Source organism: Camelus ferus, chromosome 33 (assembly GCF_009834535.1).
Source record: "Camelus ferus isolate YT-003-E chromosome 33, BCGSAC_Cfer_1.0, whole genome shotgun sequence".
Lineage (NCBI taxonomy): Eukaryota > Metazoa > Chordata > Mammalia > Artiodactyla > Camelidae > Camelus > Camelus ferus.
Window position 1 is genome coordinate 15,063,450 of NC_045728.1, and position 21,742 is coordinate 15,085,191.

At 50.9% G+C, this 21,742-nt stretch overlaps 1 protein-coding gene and 1 long non-coding RNA gene across 8 annotated transcripts in view; one reads left to right on the forward strand and one right to left on the reverse strand.

Annotated features, from left to right (window-relative positions):
• ZBTB16 (zinc finger and BTB domain containing 16) overlaps window positions 1-21,742 on the reverse strand; it is a 184,209-nt gene that overhangs the window by 150,991 nt on the left and 11,476 nt on the right. The window lies entirely within an intron of this gene.
• LOC116661196 lies at window positions 14,083-16,457 on the forward strand. The gene is made up of 3 exons (XR_004317005.1): window positions 14,083-14,929; window positions 15,272-15,535; window positions 16,085-16,457. It is a non-coding gene; the product is annotated as an uncharacterized LOC116661196 (long non-coding RNA).

Genomic DNA, 21,742 nt, shown 5'->3' on the forward strand with positions numbered 1-21,742 from the left:
TCAGAGATCTGTTCTCCCATCTCCCAAGAGTTTAATAATGTAAAATGCCAAGATGAAAAATTGCATGTGTATCTTCAAGATAGGCACATTTAGAGGTTTATGTCTTACCACACATCAGAAGTCATAGATAATCCAAACCCTCCAAATTTTCATGAAAACCCGGACAACATCAGCTCTCCACCACCCAAAACCTAGCAATGTATTCCAGAAGCTCAATTCAAGATAAGAAAATCGAGACAAGGGAAAAGGCAATTTTAGGTTCCTCCAAGGGAAGTCAGAGTTTTAATATTAAAATGGCCCTGGGATGCTCAGACTGTGAGGAATTTACTTTTTCATATAATAAACTTTTCTTTTAAACACTCTTTTTTTTTTTTAAACACAGCGTCTTAAGTAGATCTTTTGGAATTTACAAGATAAATACTGGTAATTTGATTCTTATCTTCTCTAAATCCAATTCTAAGCCAATTTTGTGTAAAGGACACTAATTACAGCCTACAGGGAGAGAAAAGGTAACCTATCAGGGAGAATACACTCGGAACGTTTAAAAGGCTGTGGGACCCTGAAAAGTTAAATAGATTTCAAATCTACTGGAGTAAGAATAATAATTAGTTAAATGGAAATTATTCTCAGGCCCTGGTCTACCTACCACGGGCCCTTCAGAGTCTTGTCAACACAGCGCCAAGTGTGCTCAGGGCTAAGATAAACAACAAGTTTCTACTGCAGAGCACAGGCAACTCTATTCAATATCTTGTAGTAACCTATAGTGAAAAAGAATATGAAAAGGAATATATGTGTGTATGTGTATGACTGAAACATGATGCTGTACACCAGAAACTGACACAACATTGGAAACTGACTATACTTCGATTAAGAAAAAAAAAAGTGATCAGGATAAAGAGAGCAAGGGTTTACCCTCCCACAGGCCAATGCCTAGCAGTTGCTTTGGAAAGACCCAGCCTTGGTGAATGAAACTATGAGAAAAGGAGCAAGCGAACCGCATCGTCCTGCAAAGGGCTGGATGCCGCCTTGTTAGCGGTCTCCTTCCCCCAGCTCCGTATCTATGTCAAAGGCATTGGTTGCATAAGATGCTGTGCTTTTCCCAAACTCAGCGCCACAGAATGAGATGACAGGGCTGCATGTGCGCCATCCTTCCCCACTCCCACCCCTTCCTGTTGTTTTTCTTGGCCTTGGTCACAAGAGACAGTCATGCTAAAAGGATGCCATAAACCCCACCTGATGTTTCTGGCAGCTTTAAGGATGCCATCGCAGGCAGAGAGAGGCCTCCAGCTCCTGGTGCGGTGGCTGTATAAGGTCCTGGAGGGCCCTGGGGCGGAGGGAGACCCAGACTGGTCGGGGGATCAGGGAAACACCTCCGGAGAGCTTGCAAGGCCTTTGGAAACTCCTGCCCCCACCCACGGATGGCTCAAAATATCTCACAAGACTAGCTTTCATTTCAGGACCCACTGCAACCACTGAAGCCCCCTTGGGCCGGGGTGTACCCGGTTGAGGGACAAGCAGATGTGAATCCCACCCTATCCGGCTCAGCAAGTCACGGGCCCTGATAGGAGCCCCACTCCCCCGCACGAAGGGGCACCTTTTCTAATTCACAGAACAGCGCCAGGTGGAGTATGGTGGCCATGCTAGCGCCCCCCACAGAAACTTCCTGAGCAACAGTGGCCCTCTGGAGGCCACCACCCGCCTTCCACTGCCCACAAGCCCAAGCTCCCCACCCACCCTCAGAAGCTGGGCACCCAGACAGCCACAGCACTGCAATCCATGGGGTGGCCCTGCCCTCACCAAGCAGGAAAGCAAACCTCTCTGAGTGCCCTGTGTGGCTGAACCAACATCTCAGACTTTCAGTGGACTTACTAGGTTTGTTTTACTGAAAGTCCCCAAAAATATTTTTTTAAGGACCACTACTGAAGAGCTTAACCAGAGAAGAGCTCAACGTCTAAACCAATGACATCATCACTCTTCCAAACACACAAATCCAGAAAGAAAAAGTGTCTCCTGACCACGCAGGAACCATCCAGAACTCATCCTCGCATATGACAGATTATCCCAAAGAGCGCGTGTGAGGCCCTTTCTACAAACCATTTAGAAAATGGGCGTGGGTTAAGTGGTAGGAATAAGGTTCTCCATTTTTCTTACAGATCAGTCCCTCAGAGAAACCAGGTAGCAGAGGAATCAGTGCGGGCTAAAAGGCAACGCTTCCGTACTGTGTCTTTCCAATCTTGTTACAGGTTTTGGCTGCTTCCAGCTGCTGGGACCGGACACAGAAATGGCCTGAAGGGTGAGCACACGGGAAAGAGACTTCCTGGGCCCTAACTCTGTATTTCAGGCCAAGGTCCCACCACCCGCATTCGGGCCTTTTGCCCACCTCCCTCCAGGTCTTCCTTCTGCTCGTGGCTGTTTATTAACGGTCTCCCTGGAAGATGGGCGAGGACGAGAGACAGGGTGCCCCCTCGGAAGTGGTGGTGAGGGTAGGGGAGGAAGGGGGGAGCCAGGAAACAAAGGCTGAAAGGAAGATGGCCCCTCTGTAGCTGGGGGACCACCCAGGGTTTCTCAGTGGCCCCAGGCTCCCTAGAACAGGCTTGAAGTTAACCATTCTGTGCCACTGCTAATCTGCGGTCCTGACTTTTGGTTCTGAAAATACCGTTTCAAAGATAGAATTAAAGGACAAAAGCAAAAACACTTGACGCTTCCACACCCGTCTGGACCCAGCTGCTGGAGTCGAAGCAGGTCCACAAAGAAAGCCCCATCAGGCTTCCAGAATTAGCGAATACAGGACAGGCACTGGTGGTTTTTTAGCTTCTTTCAAAGGGCAATTTTGGGATGTGGTGTGGTCTGTGTGTGTTTTCATTTATTCTACCAGCTCCAACCTTTATTCTCTGAATGTTCTTCTGGAAAACTTCTCTTCCCTTTATCACGTCATGCAGACCAGAGGGTGACAAGAAGAACCCCAAGAGCCAGGGAGGGTGGAAGGAAGGTTGGGGGGCACTATATGGTAGGGTCCCCAGTTTGGCTCCTGTGACTCAGAAAGGGGCTGTGGCCTGGTCAGTTTGAAAGGAAGGAGCCCTGTGCAAGCCAACCCCTGTGTTACCTGACCCTATCCTTACAACAACCCTACTATTAGGTAGGTGCTGTCCCCCCCCGCCCCATTTTAAAGATGGGCAAACTAAGGCTCGGAAGGATAATACGGAAGGAGGAGGAATCAGGAAACGGCAGCTGCAAGGATCCAAGAACTCACGTAAGTTGATCGCTGTCCATGAAACTGCTCTTTGGAGAGAGGAGAGTGAGGGGAGGAGAGCGGGGTCCCCTCTACGCTGTACCCCCTCCCCCCACCATAGCTGATGGGAGACCAGTGGACCCTCAGGAGAAACACTGGGAAGAAAGGAATCATTTGCTACAATAAATCAAGAGGATCAAGACACAGGGCCCCTCTGCAACCCCAGACCACAGAATTCGTTCCAAGGAGCAGCTTAGAGCTGTCGAAAGGCGCACACGCTCGTGGTCGCAGGGAGCCCCGTGCTCTCGCCCTCCCTTCCACCCCAAGCCAAACTGCCGTTGACAAAAAGCCCTTCAGTGCTCCCAGTGCCCCCACCTTTTGTAGCAATCCCTGGAAGGCCTGAGTGCACAAACACAGTGCCCTTTCACTGCTGCCTCTCGGGGCTTCTGTTTCACTGGGGCCCTGAAAGAGAGTACTGTAAATAAAAGAGGCCTGTGTGACCTGCCCTGGCCCCCGGCCCTCCTCGTCCCCTACTGTAACGGAGCTGCTGGTCAACGCAGCCTCGGAGGCTCCACGCGGGCCCCCACCACCACCCTGCGCCCTGGGCACCACGGGGGCAGGAAGACAGAGGATGAGGTCCTGGCTGGTTTGGGGGTGTCGACGAGGAGGAGTGCATGGGCCTGGCCAGTCTCAGTGACTTTTAGGCATTTCAGCACTTGTTTAAATGGCTGCAGGAAGGTCAGCTCAGAACTCCACTGTGTGAGTAGTTTAGGAGAGGGGGAGGGGAGGTCATTTGGTTTTGTTCTCTTTGTCCAGCCAACTGGACAAAAGCAAGGCGAGGGAGAGTAGGCTGAGAGACCGGAGTCCACCCTGGATCGCAACCGCAGGACCCTGTCCCAGAGAGCTGGAGGAGCAGAAAGGAACCGTATCACACTAGGTGTAGTCACATACTTGGCAAAAAAAGTAAAGAAAGAAGATAAGACTGGGGGGAAGGAAAAAGGCACGAGGAAGTACAGAGGTAGCAAGCAAACTCACACACGTGGGGAAAACAGAGACCAAACCCAACCTGGAGCCGCTGAGACCAGAGCCAGTCAGCAGGGCGTTCACAGAAGTCGGCATCTCATGGGCTCGGAGATGAGAATTCACGTCTGTCTGCTATTGGATTGGGCTTGGAGGTTAGTGGGGACAGACATGAGAATACGGTGCAAGGTTCTTTATTAACTGTCTCTTGCTGGGCCTCTCTGCAGCCAAATGGCGGTATATGAGGACCTTTAACTACCCCATTACACCCACTGGGGTTTTCACTAACACCACCTTAGGGCAGGGGGTGGGGGCTCGGCGGGTGGGGAGAGGATGAAATCTGAAACTTGGAGGACAAAACAAATAAGCAGAAACAACAAGGCCAAGACATATTTTGCTTAAACTTCCCACCAAGATAAAAACCAGGGAAAAAAGCAGAACCAATCTGAGAGTTTGGCAGGCACAGTAGTTATCTGACAAGAAGAGGTAGGGGAGCCACAGGGCACACACCCTTATCTCAGCCAGGAGAGCAGAGGCAGGCCGTCTCAGACCTCTCTCCCTGACAGCCCAGGGCTGGCCCACACAGCATCCAAGAGAATGAAGGCCTTTTTAAAGTCTGAAAATGAGTTTTCTAGGATTGAGGGACTCAAAGGCTGGGTTTCTAAGCCATGGATGGGGAAGTTCTTACCCAGACCTCAGACAAGCCCCAGACGAGGCCTCAGCCCCCCCAAACTACCTTCTCACCACTCTGAAGTCCAGGCATTTCTATGATGTGGGCTTGGTGGAGGGGAGCCCAGGAACTCTCTGGCTCAGCCAGGCATCCCTGCTTTGCTTCCCAAGCCGCCGACGGCATCCCAGGGCCAGCCAGGTAAGGCCTCAACTCAGAGAAATGCAGAAGTTCAAGAGGCTGCCCTGTCTTCCTGCCACCCTCCCTGCATTAGGCCCCAGGAATAAAGCAACGACATTCTTCCTGACCCTCTCAGGCCTTGAGTGACAGGGGTGGCCTCCCCCTACAGAAGAAGGACCTCAGCAGGACTGCCTCCCAACCACCCCCAGCCTGTCATGGTGGGGACCAGAAGAGAAGAGCAGGTGGAGCCACGTCTAATGACTCATTAAGGCCAGTCCATCACTCTGGGCCTCAGTTACCTGCCCATGAAATGGGCATGAGAATATTAATACCACTTTTCTCGCCTGAACGCCATGAGCAGGACTAGGTGATCTCATGTCCCTTGCAGATCTAAGATCTTGATTATAGAAACAATCTCAGCAGCAAACAAGAGTAGCCAAGTGACCTAGAATCAGCCACTTCCTGCCCTGAGCCTGCCTGGCTGCTCCAGGGAGGCCCCAAGTAGAGTTAAAGACCCACACCTGCCATCCAGGTGCCTATAAAACCCCTGGACCTTTACACTGCAAACACCTTGGGGTTTACCTGCAAGGTTTAAAGGAGGGACAAGGGGAGGGGCAGCCCAGCCTCCCTGCCCCTCTTGTCTCCAGATCCAGCTCATCCTTGTACCAGGCTCACGAATCCTGCAGGGAACACACAGCACTTTGGCAATCCCAGGTGCAAAAGGACGATTCCCCAGTGGACACTTGAGGACTGTAGCCAGATCGCCATCCCCTCTGCCTTCTTAGCAGCTAACTCAGCAGCCTCTGTCTCTCCCCATCCGAGGCGAGTCTGGAGAGGTGAAGATTTCTAGGAGCCGAGAGAGAGAGCCCATTCCCTCCCTGGGTCTTGGGGATCAGAGGCACTTTCTACAACTCAACCGCCTGAACACATCATGGGTCATTACCTTGTGCGCCCTGCCAGGCTGGGCACTGGGATAAAGAAAAGAAAAAGCCACAATCCCCATCCTCATGGAGCTCTCAGTCTTACTGAGCAGAGATGGCATGGAAACCCATGCATTGGCATTCCTGCGCTCAAGGGGCGAGCAGCTGCAGCAAAGTGCTTGCCTGAGTCCCCCCTCAGGATCAGCTCCTCACAGGTTCCCTGAACCCCAGGGAAACCCGGACTGTGGAACCAGCAAATGTTCGCCCCCTTGAGACCCGCACTCCTCCCAGCCAAACTCTTTCTGATGCCTTCTCCTCAAAGACCGGTTCTCATCGGAATGTGGGTCCTGCCTGGGGGTGCTGGAGGAGGGGGGAAGGAGAGGGAGGCTCCAGTTGGAGGGCCTGGCGGTCCTTGGCCCTGGGCAGCCTGCTCATTGTCACACAGCAAGTAAACGCAGGTGGTGGTGCGTTAATACCCGCACCTGCACAATAAGGCATTGTGTGTGCACCACCCCTGACCTCCCTTCACATAGCATTCGCACTCCCCCAGCCCTTCACTCCTGCCTGGCCTATTCCTACTATAATAAAGATACCAATTGGGACAAATCTGGCACTGATCAAAAGAAGAGGGACAGAAAAAGGAAAAGATAAAAGAAAAAACTCCAAAGCAAAGATGGTTCTGCTTTGACAACTCCCAAGCCTGGGCTTGCTTTCTGGGTCCCCCTTACTCCCAGCTTTGCCCTGGTGGTTAACCCTTAGGACCACATTGCAGATATTCAGAAAACCCAGCCCACCCCTGCTCCACAGTAACACCACCATCCATCAGACAACCTCCAATTCACTAAGCAACGGGGATTCCCGGAACACTTACAGTATCCAGGGCACCATGCTGGGCTCCGGCGGGGCAGCGGAAGTGGAGGAGGGGTGGCTATGGAACTGAACGGCACCCAGATCCTACCCACAAAAACTGAGGGCATCTTAGGGAAGAAATGAACAAAAGTGTCAATGATAAAGATCAGGTTCTATCTACACCTCTCTGGGATGGGGTTCAAAGCAGGGCATCGTATTTCCTATCGGAAGCCAAGGGGAAGACGCACCAAGAAAGGCTGGAGAAGGAGACAGCATTTGCACTCGAGCTTGAAAGCTCTGGCCCCGGTGCAGTGAGTGGAGAACGTTACGGCAAGTAAAGGAAGGAATGGGAGAAATTCAGTGTGGCAGCAACATGTACTGAGCTGCCATGTGCCAGGTAATGGACTGAGAGGTCTACAGACGTGAAAAAGATGGTCCCTTCCCTTGAGGGGTGGACATCTTAAGGCACATAGTGAGAAAGGGAAGCAGAAATGTAGCTGGAGTCTAGGATCCTTGATGGCGCTGAATGCTAACCTAAGAATTCTCTGGTTTATTCTCTAGAAGAGGTAATCGCCACGGTGGGTTTTTGAGCAAGGCAGCGACATGATCAGAGCTCTGCTTCAGAGGATGTGGGGATAAGCCACAGTCGGGGACACTGCAGGAAGTCTGGTTAGGAGACGGGGAGAACCATCTGGTTGAGTGAGAGTGAGGAGACGGGCTGAAGAGGGAAATGGTGATGGAAGGCCAAGGGAAGGTGGGAGCCACAGATGACACCACGGTCTGGACGAGAGGGCAGAGCCTCTGGGAGAAGACGAAGACACAGAGAAGATTCAAGAGCAAATTTAGCTGAACTCAGCGCAACGCACACCAAGTGCTAGTTTCAACGTGTTTGGTTCAACAAGAGGCAAACAGACATAAAACAGATAAACAACAAGGGCCTACTGTATACCCCAGGGAACTATATTCAGTATCTTGTAATAGCCTATAATGGAAAAGAATCTGAAAAAGAATATGTATGTGTGTGTGTATATACCTGAATCACCTTGCTGTACACCTGAAACTAACATGTCGTAAATAAGCTATACTTCAATTAAAAATTTTTTTTCAATTTTTTTAAAGTTCACCAATAAAGATTTAAAAAAAAAAAAAAAAGAGGTAAACACAGATCCTGCAGAGCTCCAAGTACCAGATCACACTGTCCCTAGGGAGGGAGTTTCAGGAAACCCTGAGGCGGGTCCAGAGGACAGGGGGATCGATGTTAGAGTCCAGGAAAGCACACTGCTTTCGAGAACTAGGATGTCACAAGCGACCTTTGAAAGAACAGCGTCCACAAGATCCAGTGTCCACAGCTGGACCATGATGACACGAGGAGCTCCTTGGGGCTGAGGAGAGGGACTCTGAAAGCATCTAAGTACTCCCGCAACAGCACCCACCCTGTGGGTGGTCGGGAGGATGAAGTGCGCTTAGGACATAGCGGGCGCTCACTTAGCCACGATTTCCTGAGTCCCTGCTATGTGTTCAGCAAGGCGTCCAGGAGCCCAGGGAGACCACGATCGCGCCCCTCCCAGCACCTGGGCAGTAGCTGCAGCAAGAAAACAGAAGCCCCGAGCAGTTTCATAAGAAGGCAGCGGAGCCTATCATGAAACCTGCGTGCACAGACACGCTGCCGGAGACAGACGAGGGGGAAGCCAGAGGGCCAACCCGCGAGAGGATGCTTCCCAAAGAGGCCCGACCTGGAGACTGTGGAGGAAGGGAAGGACAAGCCAGGTGGCGCTGGGGGTGGGGAGCAGAAAACGCTCAAAACAAAAGCACTTTCATTCCGAACCCCGCTCTCCTGCAAGTGACCTGACTTCTGGGAGGCCTGGGGCTGGGTTTTGCGCTGCTGCAGTCATGTTTGCCAAGCGGAGAGCCTGCATGTGAGGAAGGACAGGTAAGCACCAGGTCTAACAGGTACCCTTCAATGTCGCAGGCCAGGGGGCTCCATGGGGCAGCTCTCTCCCCCACCTCGGTGGGACACAGACGGTGGGCAGGAGTTCAGATGAAGGAGAACTTCAGAAAAAGAGCCCATATCCCATCCAGGCAGCCCGCAAAGCCTCCGCCACCCCCACCCCAACCCCCAAGACTCAGAGAAGGCTGCGTGGCGCTGAGTGGCCGCATGGCCTCACCTACCCCAGTTCCGTCTGCTACTAACATCTCAGTTATCCAGCCTTTAACCAACTAAGCCTTGCAAAGGCCCAGGATTGCTAACACGGCATTCACAGCGCTCCACAACCGGGCGCCAATCCATTCTTCCCGCCTGTTCCCCTGACCATCTCACGCTAGCACACTGACCTATATGTGGGACCCCCGCCCCCACCCATACACTGTCACGCCTTTTCTCACCTCCTAGCTAGAAATGACAGCTCCTACCTCAACTTCTCCAAAGCCTCGCCATCCTTCAAGGACTAGCCAAACGCCACCTCCTCCATGAAGTCCTCCTGGAGCATCAATCAGGATTGTTCAATTCCTCTCCTTGCTCTCATAGTACCTCACTTGTATAATTGAGTGTACGGTCCAACACACACACACACACACACACACACACACACACACACACACACATATGTGGCTATCATTTGTTTCACTGTGAACTCTTCAGGGGATTTATTAATATCTGTGCACTACCCTATAGAACTTAGCAACCACCTAGGATACAATAGGTGCTCAGTAAATGTTTTTTTTGAATTGAATACCCATGGCTAAGTCCTCACTATATTGGGGTGTTCTTTAAACGATGGGTGACCATTCATTAGTGGGTCTTGATTAGCATCTTTAAATACAACAGGAGAGACAAAACAGAAGATAAAACATCAGAGTCCCAGCCTATAGGACAGATAGACAGAGTTCCACGGAACCTTTGGTTTGCGGTATGCTTGTGTGCTTCCAGGGTCGGAATGAAAAAACATACTGTTCACCGTGAGCTGCAGCCTCCGTTCTAGGATAAATCAGCAAATAAAAAAGCAAGTTTTCAGAGGTTTCATCCAAAACGTAACTTCTGGAGAATTCCCAGGGCAGGGCGGCCTGTGTATCACGACACACTCCGTTCACTTGCCAGCCTTTCCACAGCTTCAGAACAGAATCATCGTGGTAGGGTTTGGGAATTTGGACAAGAGTCCTCACTCACCGATCATTCTGGTAGGCACTCTAGACTCTGCCTTCCGAGGCAGAAAGGCAAGGCTCCACGGAAGATTTGTAACTGGCTTGATGACTAAAGGGGGATGTAGGATTAACCCCTGGTTAACCAGCCCATGTGCCTGAACAACAGTTATCTCAACACTGTATTTTAAACCTAGGAAGCAACATTCTCACAACAGCCAGGGCGTGAAGCCTGCTCCCAAGACTGCCCCAGGACTGCCTCCTTGGAGAAGGGCACCTGATCCAGGCTCGGCTGCTTCACCTTCCTGACCTCCATCAACTCCCGCCACCTCCACTCCCACCTGCTACCTGGGAATCCTGCAGTCTGGCCACAGATCTCTAAATCAGTTCAAAAGTCTCCCTCCTCAGGAGCGCTTATCCCTCTAAATAATGAATTTCCCAGCCGTAATTAATGCAAAGAAAGGGATGATATACACTGCACTGTTGCTTTAAGTCTAACAGCTAGTTAGACACTTTGAGGGAAGAGCAGCCTCTAGCTAAAGGGTCAGATAAGCTAAAATCAATATAAGCCACCACCTCGAATCTTTTAAATCACCACCTCCCCTCCCCTGACCATCCCTGAGCCAGACTCCTGCAGTGGACATGGAACAACTGCCAAGCCGGCAAACGGCCATCCAATTCAAGCTAATATTCAAAGAGAAATCATCTCCCATCCAACTCCTGATTCTTGTCACCCCCAGTTTCCTCCTCCAGAAAAAAAAATCACTGGAGTCTCTCTCTGGGAGCAGAGAGCCAAGAACAAGGGAAATAACCTCAGAGCACCCAATGGAAGCAGCAGAAGGGAGACTCTCAGAGGACATATTAATAGAAGTATAACATGTTAAACAATGGAGATGAGTGTCTGGTTCTCCAAATTGGTCAAACCCACCTGATTATGTACATAATCACTCCTCATATTTGGAGTGATATAAAATTTACAAGTCTGGAAGTACTTAAAAGAGGGTTAGGAGAATGATGAGAGGGATTAAAATCATGGTATATGGGAAACCACTGCCTAAATAAGGAGGAGTCATAGCTACCTTACAAATATCTCAGGGGCTGTGACCCAGAGTCTCTGATTCCAGAGAGCAGAAGTAGTGGTGGGGCATTAAGGACTCTCTGGAAACAGAATCGGCTGCTCAGGGAACAGTATCACCCCTCTCCCGGCGGGGTCCAAGGAGATGCTAGGTGGCAGGAAGTACCCGAGAGCCTCAAAATGAAGGTGGCCCACAAAGGTCCCTTCCAATCCATCACCCATCACACGAGGGCAATGCCAGAAGCCAGAGGACTGGGCTCCACTGTCCCTTCAAGGGCAGGGGACACAGCCCGACGGCTCACCTACCCATTCCGAAAGGGGCTGGGGAGGACGGAAGGAAGAAGACAAAGTAGAATATATTTTCTATCACAGCTCCCTGGACCCAGCCACCGGGATATTAGAAAAGTCAGCCTGGTGTCGAGGTTCCAGGACAGGCGCTTCCAGTCCAGACCCAGAGCCCCTCCACCCAAACTCTCAACGCCGGCCTCTGGGGACCGGTGGGTGATAAGCAGGGCAGGAGGGCGTCTTCTCCGCCTGCTTTAGGAATTGCTTGTTTCGTGCTGTTTTGGGTTACGGGGGTAGGTGCCAAGCAAGACTGTCCCCCTTTTCAGCTTCTCTTTTTTGAAAAAGACAAAGAAAAGAGAAAAACAAAACAACCAAACACCCGTAGCCCAACCCAAGTCTGCGCTGTGGGCGGCCTACATGAGCTTCCTTTATCCAACCACAAAAAGGCATCAGTGGAACCAGCGAGGGGCCCTGGAACGGCCTTTCCCAGCAAGGGCCCGCTGCTCCGTTGAGGTTAGCAGTTAACCAGGGGCCGGGAGCCGCGGGGCCAACAGACCGAGCCCCTCTTACACAACCCGGCCCTTATCTCCCCGAGCCGCTGTCACTCTGCAGACACGGCCTCGGGCTCCAACCACAGCCCAGACTGGCCCACGGGAGATACCAGCCCTCCGCTCGCTATCAGGGAGGCAAGCAGGGCGCCGGACGGTTAGGCTGAACGCAGGCACTCGGGTTTCTATTAAAAGAGAGTCAGACGGTAACAGTCTGGCTGGCCAGCTCCGGAGTGTCATTTCCTTTGATCCCACAGCTGAATCCCCCTATCCCTGATGCACCCTCCCTCAGGCCCTCTGGCCACCGAAGACAAGTGGCAAGGGTCCACTTCCTGTCATTTCATCCAATCTTGGTAGATGCCGGGGCAAGAGCCAGGAAGAGGGGCTGACGATCACCCTCTAACCCAACTCCTTTTCAGACTGACTCTTGATGGTGGAAACAGAGCCCGGGGTGGCAGGACACAGGCCACAGGACCCAAGTGGACGAAATAATCAGCGGGGAGAGCGCTGACCACATCACACTCCTTCTCAAACGCCTTCAGAGGCTCCCAACTGTCCCAGAATAAAGTCCAAAGACTCACAACAGTTACATTTATTGAGCAACTACCTCGTTCCAGGCACCGTGCAGACGGGGCTAACTGCGTTATCTGAAATCCTCAGGCTCGCCCTCACGGTATCCCACACGATAACCCCACCGTAGGGATGAGGAAACCATGGTTCGCAGTGTTTCAGGCACGGGGCCAAGATCCTAGTTTGCAAGTGGCAGCATGAACGTCTGCCCTCAGGTCCGCCCACGTTCCCTCCATTCCCCGGGCTGGCCTGGAATTTCTGGCACCTCCATCTGACCTCAACCTACCATTCCAGTATTAATCACCCTGATTCCAGCCAAAGGAAGTTACTTTCTCCAGGACCCCAGCATTGATCACAATTGCAATGCCACAGTTTTTCAAAGGAACACCAGCTAAATCTCTCTCTCCCCCACTTACAAAGTCCCACAAGGGGAGAGGCTCTGTTTCTCTTGCTCGTTTGACTTGTTTGACTGAATTCCCAGGGCCTCACCTGGTGCCCAGCATGCAGTAAGTGTTCAACAAATTGTTTTTAATTAAAAATGAATCCCTCCAGGTGGAAGGTATTTCATCTCTGAATTTCCTTGTGCTTTTTCTGTATACCTGCCATCAGCTTTCCATTTCCTACTTTGTCTCATTGCTATCAACATACACATACACATTTTAAGTATTTTAACTCCTCTGCTCAAATTATAAGCTCCTCGAGGACAAGTCCCTGGTCTTAATTAATACTCAAACCCCCTAGCAGTGCACTGCCTGTACCTCTAAAGGACCCAGTGCACGTCAGTCTATCAGGCTGAGTAGCAGAGAGGTTAATGAGTATCCCACGAGGCCAGCCACCATGCCAAAATCCACCAGCATATCCAGCGATTTGAAACTGCTCTCAAGTCAGATTCTATTTTTATTTCTTCCTTGGTGGAAGCGGGGAACAGACCTGGGCGGTTAGAGGCAAGTCTGTGAAGCAGGAATTAAAGCAGGCAAAAAATGAGAGAGATGGGTTCTCGTCCTCACTAGTTTGCTGTGTGACCTTGGGCAAATCACCGAGCCTCTCTGGACCTCCACTTAGTTCCCCCTAAATGAGCATGTTGAAATAAACAATTTTATGGGCCCTTCCAGCTCTAACAGACTACGATTTTTGGTCACCTTGAGAACCCACAGCTGCAAAGCAGGTGGAGAGCTGTGAGCGCTTTCCCTCAACAGGTGATGAGAAGAAGGATGAGGACAGGGCCACTCAGAAGCCCCCCTCGCACTATTCCTCAACCTTCCAAAAATAAACAAACCCTCGCTAGTGAATAAGCCAGGCCCTCACATTAGGAAGGGTGACAACCAGGATTTGAATATAGATCGGAAGGAAATAAAAGGGAGAAAGCAGATCCTGAAATGGATTTTCAGTAAATAACTTCCCTCGGGTGAAGCCTGAGTTTTTTTCCACATATGTTTCCTTTCACAGATCCAGTTTGGGAGCCTTCAAATTAGCACAACCTGGCCTTAAATCCCGTGCAAAACACATAGTAAGCGTTTTGCTTTTATTTATGCCATCAATGGTTTCAATGGGATGACTCATCCTTCCTCTTTAACACTCTGTTCTAATACGGTTTACTATAAATAATGCAGAGGAGCGAGGAGAGAAAGGGAAAGAGCCCCGGCCCTGGGCCCCTGCACGGCCAGGTCACAGAAGATCCAGGTCTGATCCACGCTCCCACGGTGAATCTGAGCTTGACTGACAGCCCAGGGGCGGTTCCCATGGAGAGGAAAAGCAAATACTCCTCCCCTCTGCCCTCCAGGTGTCCAGGGCAAGTAAGGTTGTTAGAACCGGGGACTAACCACGCTGAGGATGTGCCAGGTACCAGGTTAGGACTTTAACACGCGAGCTCCTTTAACCTGCCAGAGACGTCCCGAGAGATGAAATCTGGATCCACACTCAGGCCACCCAGCCTCCTGTGCCTACTCCCTGGGCGTGTACGTGTCAGAACTCAATCCATCCTTCCCCACCCCAAGCAACATCTGCTCGTGGTGGTCTAGATTTTTTTTTTTTTAACACCAGAAGTGCCTCTCGGGAGCCCAAACTCACAGGAGGCCAAACCCCAAGTGCAGAAACATTACAGCAAGGAGAGGAGTCTGCCCCGGGCCCAGGTGATCCACAGCAGCGGTTGGAAATCACAAGCCCCTTGGTCTTGTCCACTCCCCACCCAAGAAGTAAGGCTGACGTTCACCCCGGGGTGCAGCTGACAAGCCCCCTGTACACACTCTTCCCAGAATCTACCTTCAGAGTCTGCCGCGGTCACCAACGTCATCACGCACTACAGTCACCAGATTGGTCACGGAATTATTTGACCGTTTCCCAAAGTCAAATCTGCCCTCCCGAAGGACAAGGCAAAAGAATGTGGCACAGACTTCGGAAAGGATTCCGAAAGAGGAGCTCCAAAATGTCTGGGGCCGTGGCCACATCACGGGAGTAAGTGATCACTTATTAGATTATGGAGGCTTCTTCAGAACAGCAATAGTGCTTCCCAAATGGGGACCTTTATATTCCCAAGGCACTTTAATTATTCACCTATTATTTCACCCGTGGCTGCCTGCACGGGGCCAGTAGTATCATCAGTTTAGCAGCGCCCGAAACAAAAGATTTCACTGGTTCCTTTCACAGTTGCTCCCCTGGGCCAGAGCCGCAGGCTTCCAGTTCTAAAGCCCAGTCCTGCCCGTTTACAAAGTACCTTCAGTTTGCTATTCACTTGATACATATTTTATCCACATAACCACTTAAAACGTGTTAGCCTCATTTTTTTTTTCTTTACAGAGCAAAGAAATGGGGGCTCAGAAAGGCTAAGTAACTTGTTCAGGGCATGAAGTTAGTAAATTCTGGAGCCTGGGTTTTCATCCAGGCCGTCCCACAATGAAGCCTGAATCACTCCCCACCGTCCCTAGAAAACACCGCCTCCATCATCTCCCAGAGAGCCTCTTCCCGGGAGGAAGGGGCCGCCACCCCCCACCCCAGTTCCTAGGCTGTATCTCACTATCTTCAGCATCTCCTGGACTTTGCGCCAGCTGTTTCAACTTCCCGGTAAGTCTGTCCCAGTAAGGTAAGGTACCCCCTGCTCTAAATAGCACCCTCGGTGATCTGCAAACATTACAAGGACATCAAAACAAAGCTATCAGCTGGGTTCCTAGCTTTAGCGGCCAGTCCAGACTCTTTTGTTTAACTCTCAGACAGCTTATTGACTAAGTGATGGGGTCAGAAGTTGCCTTTGCACCTCACTTCTTCCAGAACCAGGCCCTTGAAGAAGCCAATTCAGGGCAGGTGGGAAACGTCCACTCATTCACAATTTCAGATTTACGTGCTTTCAGTAAGCACAAATTTCTTACCAATCAACAACTTGTGGGGGTGAGAGAGGATTAAGGGGGAAAAAGACAGAACCTAAAGAGGCAAAGACTGCCTACATCTTTTCCCCTCTCTCAGGAGCAGGGGCATCGGCAGCCCACTCAGTGAGATGTTCTCAGAGGCTGCCTGTCCACATGAAGGGGGAGGGAAGTAGGGGAGGGCAGGAAGCTGATAAACTGAGTGATAAATGCAGCCGCTGCATTTTAAGTGATACCTGTTTTCTGCCATCAGGAGCCTTCACACATCTCCAGACCGATCTGAAAGAGGGTCCTGGCTCCCCACCTGGTCCTTCCTTCCTGAACACCACCCCTCACCCTGACCCCAACAGTTTATCTTTGCATATTGGAAAAACTGGCATTTATCAAGTAATCTACTGCTCACAGATTGTTCAACAGACCACAGGGGTTATCAGTGGAGTTGATACAGGAAGATAAACAGCAACCTCTTAGGCAAATAGCACTAAGAATGTGGGACCGGCCACAGCACAAAATCGGAATTTCAGAGAACATGAATCTGAACACTGTTCCTCGGTTCCAACCCCTGGAAACCCACAGGAACTTAGAGAAGACTCCTGGGCAGATCTGCCTTCGCCTCTTTGCAGGGAGGGGCGTGTGTGTGTGTGTATATAGATCCAACCTGCTTTGCAATGAGTGGTGGTTTCAGATCTTACCAACAGAACTCCCCTCTGTGGCCCCAAGCTTCTCCTCCTCACAACAGCCATTTCATTCTTCAATCTAGACCCACTGGAATGCGTTTTGTTCAGAAAGGGAGAAAAAGGTATTCTCCAAGGTGGGAGTAGGGGGTCAGAGGGCAGCAAGGAAAATAATCTAAGGGACACTAAGAGTTCTGGGTTCCAGGACACCACCCATGTGACCAGGAGACACTACCTGCCCCTGGGCTCTGCAGATCTGCTTCTGCCCAGCAAGAAAAGGTTCCAGGTGGCATCTTTTCAAACCCCTCTCATTCTTTTAAGGGCAAATTCACACCAAGCACCAAGAGGTGAGTGGCTCCAAGTGACAAAAGAACTGCACTCAGACAGACAGAGCAAGCGGCTTCTCCCACCAGGCTGCGGGCCGGGGAGGGGAAAATGGGAGAATGACAGAATCCAGGGCTGGCCAGAATGAAAGCCTGAATGGAATAGGCTAATTTACACAGGAAGTAAGCACTTACCAGACCCTTCATCTCAACACACAAAACCCTCCGCCATATCTGGAAGCAATTACATCCAGTTAACATGATCTGCTTGCCACTAAAATTAACTGCAAACAGAAATATTTTTCACTTTTGCAACAAGGGATGCCAGGGTTTGGCCTATCTCCCCCTCGAGCCATTGACTCTGGCTGTTGGGAAATATTTAGCAGCTACTCAGCTCAGAAAAACAAAACCCACTTTGTAGCTGTCAGGACACAAAAAGTAAAGTAGTGGATAATTATGAAGGGGGGAAGGAGGGGGGGAGGTGGCAATGAAAACCATTGTGCTATAGGAATTGAGGAAGGGGCCAGGGCTGGACCCTAAAGGGGTCTGCCAGCCGCCAAGCCCAGCCCTGGTTTTCCAGGCTCAACTTCAAGGAAAGAAAAATGTTTTTAGAGCCACTCGATTTAGCAGTGGCTTCAGATTGTTTTTAGGTACCGTCTTTATCCCTTCTGCCAAGGGGACGGGGGTGGGGGTATAGGGGAGGTAGGCTCAGAAATGTTGGTGGAGCCTTAATTTAGCAGAGCCTTTAGGGGACAACTGTCACGATTTCACTTTTGCATTGAAAGTTTCTAATCCCTACTCTGCGAACGCCCCCGAAGCAGCCTTCACCTTCTCTAAGAGGGGCGAGAGCCTCTTATTTGAGATGTGCAGAGTTTTTCAGGCAGAGGATGAACAGAGAGCTAGGGGGAGGGGTGTGTCCAGCAATGGGCCAGGACCCCCTTCCCCAAAGCTCCAGGACCAGCGGTCCCCACGCTGATCACTCTTGTCCTGTACTCTTTGCACCAAACCATGCAGTTGATAAGAACTTATTTTTATTTTTCCTTGAACTACTGTCAACATAAATGCCAAAGACGGAGGGACAGGCTTGTTTTGAAGTCCCTGAAGGAGGCGTCCTGTCCAAGCCCCCCCAGGCCTGAGTGCAGTTCACTCCTTTGTCACCAGGGGCTTTTAAAATGATGGCAGCAGCAACATTAGCTAAAGTGACACCTCCATTTGCCAGACAACTCGCAAACGTCTGCCTTCTCCAAGAAGTCAGGGCAAAGTTTCCCTTAAGAATGAGGTCAAACGCCGCTGTTCTCCGCAAAAATCACTTTTTAGAAATGTTACTTATGGGCCAAAAAATACAGAACAAGTCGCTTAGGTAGTCATCTCGTAAAGACTCCAGGATGTGATGGGGGAAAAAATGGTCTTGATATATGTGAACAGGAAAATAAGTGCTATGCCAGTCTTTTTCATTTTTAAAACGATTTTATGATGAGAAAAAGGAGACATGCACATCCTTTCCAGCACTGTGCCCTGAGAGCCTGCCCCGGGGTCTCGGTCCCAGGTACACGACATCCCGGCAGCATGTGTGAAGTCGACGTTAGTACCTTCCTTGCACAAATGAGGAAGCGGGTGCTTAGTATCCACCACAGAGTTTCCAACAGGCAGAGGATGAATTCAAACCCAGGTTCAGCTGCGGACACAGTGCTTCCCAGCTGCTCACCGTCCCGCAGCCATCAACCCCGGAACATCCAGATGCTCCGGGAACGCAAAAACCAGCGAATCATCCCCCCCATCGGGTCCCCCTCCCAGAGACAAGCCCTGCCGGCACGTGGGGGTCTCTCCTCCACGCCCCCGGCCCCCACACCCACATCCAGGCATACACTCGCAGCTCTGTCACCACGCAGCCATCCAGGCATGGAAACGGTTAAGTCGCCCTAGCTGAATAAATCAAAAGTTCAAGGCTGCAACATACCACAATGATTCCCTCTCCACCTATGACAAGAACCAGAGAGGGGCTGAAACCCCAAGCATCCTGAGCGGGGTCTGCCCGGCCCGCACAGGTTATGCCGCCGGGGTCAGGGCCGCGGACCTTTAGCGGCAACATTCATTTCCTGAACAGGACAAGTTCTCCTGACCATAAAGCTAATAGGAACTTCCTCGCACGGCCAGCTCCGGCTGACAGGGCTACTTGTCACTGGCCACGCAGGAAGAGAGCGCTGGTTCCCATTAGTGGGTTATGATGCCAGGTGCTACTAATAAGGTACATGGGCAAGAAACAAGACGCTGCTAAGCTGTCTCTCCAACTCTGGAAGTAATCAGGCCTAGGCTCCGGGCTTTGGGGGGGGGCTCCTTTCGGGGGGGGGAGCGGGGGCTTCAGCCACTGTAGATCCCTCTAACCTGCTGGACCGCGTAAGTTAATACATTTCAAACAGCCCCTCTGCATGTCCCCCAGCCACCATAAAAGACTCCCCCAAATTAACACTAATAATGTTTCCCCCAGCGCTGCGGGCCTGGCCCGTCACCAAGGGCCATTACGGTCAGCCACATCTGCCTCTCGCTATCAAAAGGAGAGCTGTGCCAACAGGCCTTGTGGCACGAAGATCACAGCGCTCAGCGAATCCACTTGGAGACCAACGCCAGGTGAGGGCAGCAGGGGGCTCCGGGAGCGAGGGGCTGGGGTCCCAAGAGAAGCAGGAAGCAGGGAGGCGGCCTCACCTTGAGTCCCTGCTGCGTCCTTTATGTTACGTGGTACCCCGCTTGACATGTTTAAACCATCTCAAGAGGTAAGGGGCTAACCTCACTTCCCAGAAGAGGAGCCTGATGGTTCAGACAGGGGAAGGAAGCCCATTGCCCAAATTTCTAATGAGGCACTTCATTCAAATCCAAGCCTATCTGAGATCAGTCTGTGCCCCTGCCCTACACACCTTGCCTCTAACAAAGACACTGGTCTGGTGATGTGTCTGTCTCATTCTTAGCATGCCTGGTCTATCTGTCCTCACCTACTGTCTCTGGGGGATCTAAATGGCCCTAAAGAGGATAAGACTCTGTAATAACCTATAATGAAAAAGAATATGGAAAAGAATATATATATATATATATATATATATATATATATATATATGACTGAATCACTAAGCTGTACACCAGAAACTAACACAACATTGTAAATCAACTAGACTTCAATATAAAAAAATAAATAAATAAAAGAGGAGGGGCAATGGAGAGGGGTCTAAACACCATTCCCAAATGGCCCACAACTCCTCCTCCCATCAAAATTTCCGTGGCTGCATCCTCTAATAATTGTGCCAGTAATGCCTCACTGTTTCAGGAAGTCCTGTCTCTTATCTGACCTGGATTCTGCCTACTGCAAACCTGAGCAATCTGTTTCTGCTGAAGAAAATCAGGTCTTGAGGACAAGAGTTGAAAGCGAGCTAAGAATTTAGAACTAAGTAGGTTTTTGTGAGTTTTCAGCCGAAGTTTCCACACTGACAAGAAAGTACCAGATCCCCTCTTTGCAGCTGTGGAGATCAGTCTCACGTAGGCAAAACCCAACCAGAGTTTTTCCAGACTGAGCCAGCATAATAAGGACACGGGGGCTTTTAAGGGGAAACAGTAGAAAGGGGAATTTCTGATTATGCTGGCATGAAATGAATGGCACGGAATTTTTATTTTTGTAAGTGGGTTTCTTTTTCTCTCCCCTTTTCTGTTGTTAGAGTCAGCATAAAAGGCCTCTGTCGCTGGAAGCTGGTCTCTGTCCGTGTCTGTAAGAGATGACTTCGTGCTCTTGGACCCACGTGGCCCCGGTCCCCAAAGACCTGACCCAGCACAGTAAGTGGCACCCTCGCTCCCTCCCTCCTCTCAAGCCACCAGAGGAAGCTAGGAGCGATGAGCTTGCTGGTCAGCGGCTGCAGGGAACATGGGGCAGATGCCTCCTGTGCTGCCCCTTCCCTTCTGATGCCATCAGGGGCTGAAGATCCAAGCAAGATGTTACAGAAAGAAGAGTGATCATGGAGCCCAAAGACCTGGGAACGAACCCTGGCACCACCCTTCACCATCTCACCAGGAACAAGTCCGTTAACTTCTTGGGCTTCCCTCTGCCCATCAGGGAAGGTGAAACAAATGTCCACCCTACAGGGCAGCTAGAGGGTTTGAGAAGATTCTGACCATGAACGCACTTAGCACAGAGCCTGACATGTGTCAAACACTCAAAGCGGTGTTGGCTGAATCGGCACTTGGAAGCATCCTGCACTGCGGGGTGGGAGAGGGACAGGGCTCTGGAACACGCCACATCCACAAGCCCAGGCTTCTCTGGGGAAGGCGGTGTGTGGCCTCCTCATCTCTGCTCCGACCACAGTGATTTGTTGGCCTGACCACGTGCACAGGCCACAGGACACGGCCTCGGAGAGCCGCCTCGGCACTTGGAACTGATGGCGGTGGAGCGCTGCCCAGCTAAATTTAAATGAGAACTGGAATGACTCATCAGGCTTCAGGTCAATGGGACAAAGAGTACCCTGGCCACCACGCTACCAGAGATCAGCTTTGGAGGAAAAATGCAGGTGCTCACTGTGTATCAGCTCCAAACACACGGCGCCGGGGGCAGCGGTTCATAGGTGCTGTATAAACCGACACCTCTGGGGGAAAGTGGGACCTGAATCAACATGAACACAATTTTTACCCTGCACTGCCAGGCCTACAACAACAACGGGCAGCAGAAACACAACAGCAAACATTTACTGTGTGTTACCCTTCCTTGCACGTGACAAATATTTGCTGATTAATCCTTGTAGCAACCCAGTGAGTATGTACTGTTATTACTCTCATTTTACAAATGAGCCAGCGGGCACAGAGAGGTTGAGGAACGTAACCACCATCACACAGCTGGTAAGTGGCGAAGTCGGGATTCTGACCCAGATCGTCCAATTTGCTCAA